The sequence below is a fragment of the Oreochromis aureus genome, linkage group 11 (genome assembly GCF_013358895.1).
Source record: "Oreochromis aureus strain Israel breed Guangdong linkage group 11, ZZ_aureus, whole genome shotgun sequence".
NCBI classification, from domain to species: Eukaryota; Metazoa; Chordata; class Actinopteri; order Cichliformes; family Cichlidae; genus Oreochromis; species Oreochromis aureus.
The window spans coordinates 25562561-25569641 of record NC_052952.1 but is presented as its reverse complement, the minus strand read 5'-3'; positions in this window follow the sequence as shown (position 1 = coordinate 25569641).

Sequence of the window (7081 nt, the reverse complement as noted above, 5' to 3'; positions counted from 1 at the left end):
ACATCCCTCTTTAACAGTACGCTGGACGAAAGGTGAACATCGCATCACATGCATCGCTGGTCTCCTTGCTCTTCCACCGAAACCAACACCTCACCAACCCATCATTAGTTCACATGCCACATTGGGCGCGCTCATTTTTCTTCTTCCCCTTTTTCTAATTTTACAGGGCTGGGATCATTTTACACCCAGTGCGTTTTTTCTTTTTTTGTTAACCGCAGGGTGGTTTGGGCCTGCAAAGTATTTTACTGAGGGAGAGAAGCGAGTGAAAAACAGAGTGACAGTAAGCAGGAGGGCCTTGTGTATATACTGTAAAATTAAAAATCCTTTTGACCGTCAGTTTTTATACCCTTTTCTTTGATTATATGTGTTCGCACGGACGCTAATTAACATTTTTACACCCAAAAATTACATCCATATTTTTGTTTGTTTCATGTTGCTACGGAGACTGCATGTAAATGGTAAATTGATTGGGAGTTTAAACTATTCTCTCATTTTAAGGGTGTAATTTTGATCTTATCATTTATTCCATACAAACTGAGACACCGTGTGTTAAGCTAACTTCACATTATTCACTTCAGACGTCAAACCTGAGTATGTTTTAGTGGCTTTATTTAAACAGGAAGATTTTTATATTTCCACCAAAGTAAACTTAACAGTCTCATAAATATAGTGTGTGATTTGTACGCTGAACACTCCACAGTGGCTGTACAGGTGTCATTTATGCTTACAAGGACTGATTTCCTCTCTCAAGATGCCTCTACTCATTCTCAAGGCTGTTTCCAAAACCCTGCCAGCATAACAAGAACAGGGTTGCTCATCCTGCTAATTCAAAATCCTTCTCTTGAATAGACGAAGGACAAATTTTTTTAAAAGCTGGTGTGTTTAATCACATCAAACCTCGTCACACAAGTCTCGCTACGGCACAGTTTGCATGCCTCCTCTCTTACCTAACTTGACCTCGTACCACATGCATTTTCTTTAAGCATGTGTACACACCGTCCATATTGTTGGAACATCTGTGCCCACATATGAATCAGAGTCCAAAAAATATATGTGTGTCATGGCACATTCCTGCCATCTGACTAACCACATTCCTGCCATAGCCTGGCAATTAAAAGCTGTTACCTCCAAATCCCCACCACATAGCCTAAGCCAGCAGTGAAATAAGAGCACAGAAAGCCCATTAAAATGGGAAGTGCATGCCAGCTTCTTAATCGAAACACATGTAAGCCATTAAGAGTACACTTTGAATTCTTCTCTCTGAGCTAAGGGGGGAAACAAGACACAGGCAGAGAGAGAGCCAAAGACAGACGTCAACCCACTGAGAAAATTTGGGATTCTCATCTCACTTTAAACAACTTCAAAGTCAGTAACAGACGGAAAGAAAGGGAGATAATAGAAATAGAGACACTGACGAAAGCACAGACCATGTAAAGAGAAACTGGGAGCTTTGATTAGTGGGCTGGATGCTAGCAGTATATGCACTCTTTAAGCACTGATTCCACACTGCTGGGTCTTAGCATCTTCAAGCCCCCCCCTCCCTTCCACATCTTTCAAATGGTTTGGCTGGGGGTTCTTTGAATTGGGTCCCTATGGCGACAGCCCGGCTGGCGGCCAGAGCAACACTCTTTCCTGATGCTGTTTGGAAGTGGCAGGGATCACAGAAGGCCACTTCTGAGCACTGACTCTGCAAGGGTTTTTCTGTCTGTCTCACTGGCTTTCTCTGTGTGTGGAGTGATACCTCTGGTAATTTAGTTATGTTAAAAGATGTTTTCTTTTTTATTTAAAATAAACATGCATATGATTTTTTTTTTTATTTAAAAACTTGAGCAGTTTTAAAGCCCTGTCTTACTTATGCTGTATAAAATGCTCTGTCTGTGGTTCCTTTCTGTCTCATTATCTCTGCTTTATTCTTGCTCTCTTCCTCAATTTGTAATTCGAATTCAACCTCCCACTGACTATGTCTTGTGGTTGTTACATAAGTGAACCCTGCATCACACGCATATGCACACTCACACAGTAGAGTTTTCATTACTTCAGAGGACATTATTGGCTTGTGTTCATGTTCTTGAGACAGTTAATACTTACATAAACCTAAATGTAACTCTACAACCTTAAACCAAGATTAAATTGCAACTTACCTTAAGGGAACTGTGAACTGCATGCCACACATGCATGTTGACTCACCTGTACAAAACTCCATTCATAGACTAAACTGATTGTGAATGGCATACACATTCATAGCATCTCTGTTCAGGTGTATCTGTTATATAAATATGTGCAGTGCTATTTTATGGGTTTAGGCGTCTAACAGTTACTCTTGCCAATATTTAGTCTAAAAATTTAACCATTCCCCTGCAAATCAATTTTCAAGTATTTACTAATTTACTGTGCAGGGTTAAAATGTATCTGACGTAATAATTTAACACTGGCCTGCAGGATAGCAAGATATCAATCAATCAATCAACCAAGACATGACAGAAATGTAATAGTGCTGTGTTGAGATACCAAGACCCATTACCATTATAGATTCTATTTACAAGTTTATTCTTGATTGCTTCCTTTATCAATTTGTGATCAATTTTCGGTGTGAAAAAAATGCTGTTATGCAGCAACAATACAAGTGGGTTTCTGCTTCTTCTTTTTTAAATCTCTGAGGCTAAACAAAGTATACAAAAATGTAACTCATGTACAAAATCCACTGCGATGAATTTATTATTACTGATTTGCAATGTGAACCTGTGATAAAAATGCATTAGATTTGATCAAATGAAACTTGAGCTTATCAGTCCTATGGATCTGACTTTTCAGAACTGCATCTCAATTCCCACAGATTAATACATACATCTCATACTTGTCAGCCTAAACATTACTTACAATCATGAAGTATAACATTTTAATTTTTTTATTATTATTATTATTATTATTATTATTATTATTACTTATTTCCTTTTTTTACCCTTGGTGTTAACGTTTCCCTCTGTGAAATGTAAAACATTATTTATTAAAATATTGAAAATCATGAGATTTGTCAGCTGTCCCTGAATTCCAGTGCAAAAATCCATACAAATATATTCTTTAGGGTCCTAAAAAAATCTGCAGGGCATAAATGGTTTCAGCACTGGCAGCTGTGTGGTAAACATACTGCATGTGCATGAACACATATGTAATGAGCTGTGGTCAAAGTATTATTCATCCTCCTCTTTTTATTAGATATTTTCTTTGCTCCTTGACCTGCTTATCAGTGCTGCTTTCCATTTGTTAGATCGCCTTTTTTTCCTCATTCTTTGTACTCTGTAAGCTCAACTTCTTCCTATCTACCCTCAAACCTACGTTAAAAAAACACTTGAATGCAACCGTTTCTCTCTATATGGTTCCACTTACTTTCTTTCTTCCTGTTTCCCTTCCTTACATCGTCCTCTGCCCATTTGTCCCTCATGTCTTTCCCTCCTGCTAGGCTAACTCATCCCTTAGTGTCTTTGATCCTGCTGGCCTCTGTGTTTGCTGGGCAGGCAGCCCTGCTGTGGGCTTATTGACCAGGGTCACAACAGAGGAATTCCCATTCAACCCTCTCCCTCTCAGTGCAGCATAGGCAAGTCTAGCACACTGGCTCAATTACTGACAATGAAAACATCACTTGATTTGCCATCCATCATTACAAGAAAAAGAAAATAAGTTCAAGGTCAAGTATGTGCCCGTGTGTAAATTTCTGTTTAACAGGGTACATTTATTTTCTTTTGATTGGGCGTGCATGTAAATGCATGGAATTGCAGATTCAAACCAATCTTTGTAGGGATGGTGTGATATCTTGCATTTACACAAATAAAATATTCTCATTGTCTGTGGACCTGAATTAAATTTTCTTTTGATAAGAAAATTGAATTTCATTTAAAGATGTTTTCAGTACTGGCATTTATCCAGTGTAAGAATGTAATACTGCAAACGAACCTCAAACATACAGATGCTGCTTAAATTTTTAGCTCTGCCTTGTATCTTCATCCACTTAAGGCTCAAACATTCTCCCAACTTGGCTTTCTAGCTCTCATCAATAAATAGATCACCCAGTCAGATTACTTGACACACGGGCCCACGCGGCACTTTCTTGCCATTTGAATGCCATGTAACCTAAAGTCAAATGTAATACTATTAAAAGTGAACCTATAGACATGTCTTTGGTGAAGTCATAATTCACTCTTTAGAAATATATTGATGCTTGTAACTGGGAAAAAGAAACGCAGCCAGTGATCCAGTTGTGAGTTGTTTTGGTACCACCTGGTTGAATTCAAGTGACTCTCTTCTCAGTCTTTCCCTCAATTCTTTAGCTTTTGGTAACTGCTTATTTAGTAAAGTCCGGTATATGCATGTTAACCGTTTGTGTTTTACTGGCATCTGCAGATTTAAAGCTTTTTCTACTTCATCAAAAAATAGCACAATCCTAATTCTTCTTTTGGCCCTACAGGTCTGTTTTGCAAGCTGCCTAGAGTTAGTGTCTCGTTTCTTTTTTGGGCATTAAGGGGTAAGGGCTTTCTATCCCTTAAAATGGCTCTCTTACATTTTGTTTGGCATGCTTACTGACCACTACCTCAAAATAACCTATTTTACCTTATTTTAAGAGACTGTCCACCACAGGCTTTGTGGTTTGTGGTATCATTCCACTGAAATCTGAATGTCAGGTGACATGTCCAAATGTCAGGTCAGACAGACAGTCCAAGGTTAGAAATAAGGTAAAAACAAAGGAAGACACAGATAATAACTGCCCATTGACATACCAGATGTGTAATTGTAGTGACTGGCTTCTTCTGGAGCACATATATGGCACATATGCATGCAAACTGTGTTTTGTGCAGTATGCATGTTTGTACAGCATACGTATGCATGCAAGGGTGTGCATGTGTGTACATTGCTCCCACAGGCAGACACATGGGAGCCTGAGGAGCGGTGAATATTACAGAGAAGTGGACCACAGAGGGACCAGACTCGTAGCCAAGAGACAGGCCCCACTCATAAATCCTCTCCACACTGACGCCTTTCCCCTCTGTCTCTCAGTCTCTCTCACTCTCTCTATCACTGTCTTTTCTCTTTTCTCCACTGTGCGTTTCTGTTTTGTCTCAATCCCCTACTTTGTCTGGCTTTGTCTCCATAGCTGGGAAAAGGGAGTTTTCACTTGTGAAATATTCAAAAACCACAAGTCTATCATATGAACAACTTGCAACCCTCTAGGTTTCTGAGCACGGGTTCATGGACTAATTCAGGAAGGAACAAGAAAAAAATGAGCCCATTATACTCCATTGGTATCTCAGTTGGAAACCCTACACAACAGCAACAACAGATCAGTATGCTTAAAATATTTAACATTTCGACCGATTTGAACCCTTTTTACAGCTTTATTAATACTTTTGTTTGTGCACAGGTGTCTAACAAGCTACATGTATCATAATCAGTCTTTGTATGTATTGTTTCTCCATGCTTTAACAACTGGAAATACTGAAGAGAGTCCAAGAGACATAAGCCTGGGTGCACAAGCTCCAAACCATAAACAGTAATGAAGCAATGTCTAAATGAAATATCCTAAATGTGAATCTTTCAGAAATGGAGTCATTAGATCTACATACAATCAATATAGAGAACTAAGCTCTCCGGGATCAATAAAGGTATTCTTATTCTTATTCTTATTTTTATTCTTAAGCAGCACCTAACTGAGGCTATAAAGCGGTGCAAGAAACAATACTGTGGAAACGCTGAAGAAATGATATTAAATAAGTGCCCTGCAAAACAATACAGAAAAACAACTTCACCACAGGACTGCTACACTTTTCTGCTCCAGCCCATTTGTCCACCTTGACTTCCTCCCTTTTCTCTCACCAGCTGAGGTGTCAGAGTGGCTCGGATCTTTTCAGCAAGCAAAATGAGTTGTGAATAGCAGACATAAGATTGATTTTAATCAGAGAGCCTATAATTACATTGCTGTTGTTGTCACTGATGCTGACAACAGCCAGCCCTCCTATCTTCCTGTCCTTCACTATGACTATATCTTTTTTGTCTCTTGCCTGAAGCCTGTCTCCTTTTCAGTTGGACTGCATCTCACTCTGCTTTTCAGTGTTCTTCTGCTGCCTCTACCTGTCTTTTGTCTGCTTGACTGTCAGCCAGATTTAAAGCATTTTCTCACACCTATTTTTATTTTAAATGCAACAAAATAAAAAAATGTTCTTAATTGTTTATGTCTCTTTCTCTCTTTGAGTGTGGGAATATATTTTGGTGAAGAGGGAAAAGTCTTGAAATGGCAGCTGAGAACAAAATAATCTTGGTGTGACTCAGAACCTTCTCGTGAAGTCAGGCGTCTTGTCTGGTCTCAGTGTTTGCTTCCCTGTCTTACCTTGCATGGATGTACTGGCTGCTCAGTGAATCAGTGGCCTTATGGACCGTAAAAGTTCCTTTTGTACAGCGTCTACCTTTGGGGCTAATCAGTCAGAGCAAAATATTGACAGGGACATCTTTATGGAAAATGCATACAGATGAAGTGCATGATTTGTGTCTATTTATTGATGGAAGACTGATGAAAAAAATCAGAATATAAATTAAACAATACAAGAATAAATGGTTAAAACAAAGATATAAGAATAGTGCATCATGCCTTGTATATTGCTGTATTGCAACATGCATTAGCATTGCATTACAAAATTTGTACAAGTGGCAGCAGTTACATGTGGTGGTCATAACTCAGTGGCTGGCCGATAACAATCTCTTTCTACCTTTTACAAAACTAGAGTTTTTAAATTACAGATTCAATATAGCACTGGGAGTCAATAAGTAATCAACCAAATCCATAAAACATGACGTCATACTGGGTGAAAATTTGGAGATATGCTTCAGTTAAAATTGCTGGAACAAAAGAAAAACAAACCAAGACATTGTTAGTTCATACAAAGTATAAGAAACATTTTGAGGTCAATCAGTCAGACATATAGTTAAGTTGGATACTGACAATAAATCAAATACCTTTAAACTTTCCCACAGCATTTGAAAAATACACAATTCAACATTTAACAGCAGAATTAAGAGAACTGAAATATTAATCAGAAAA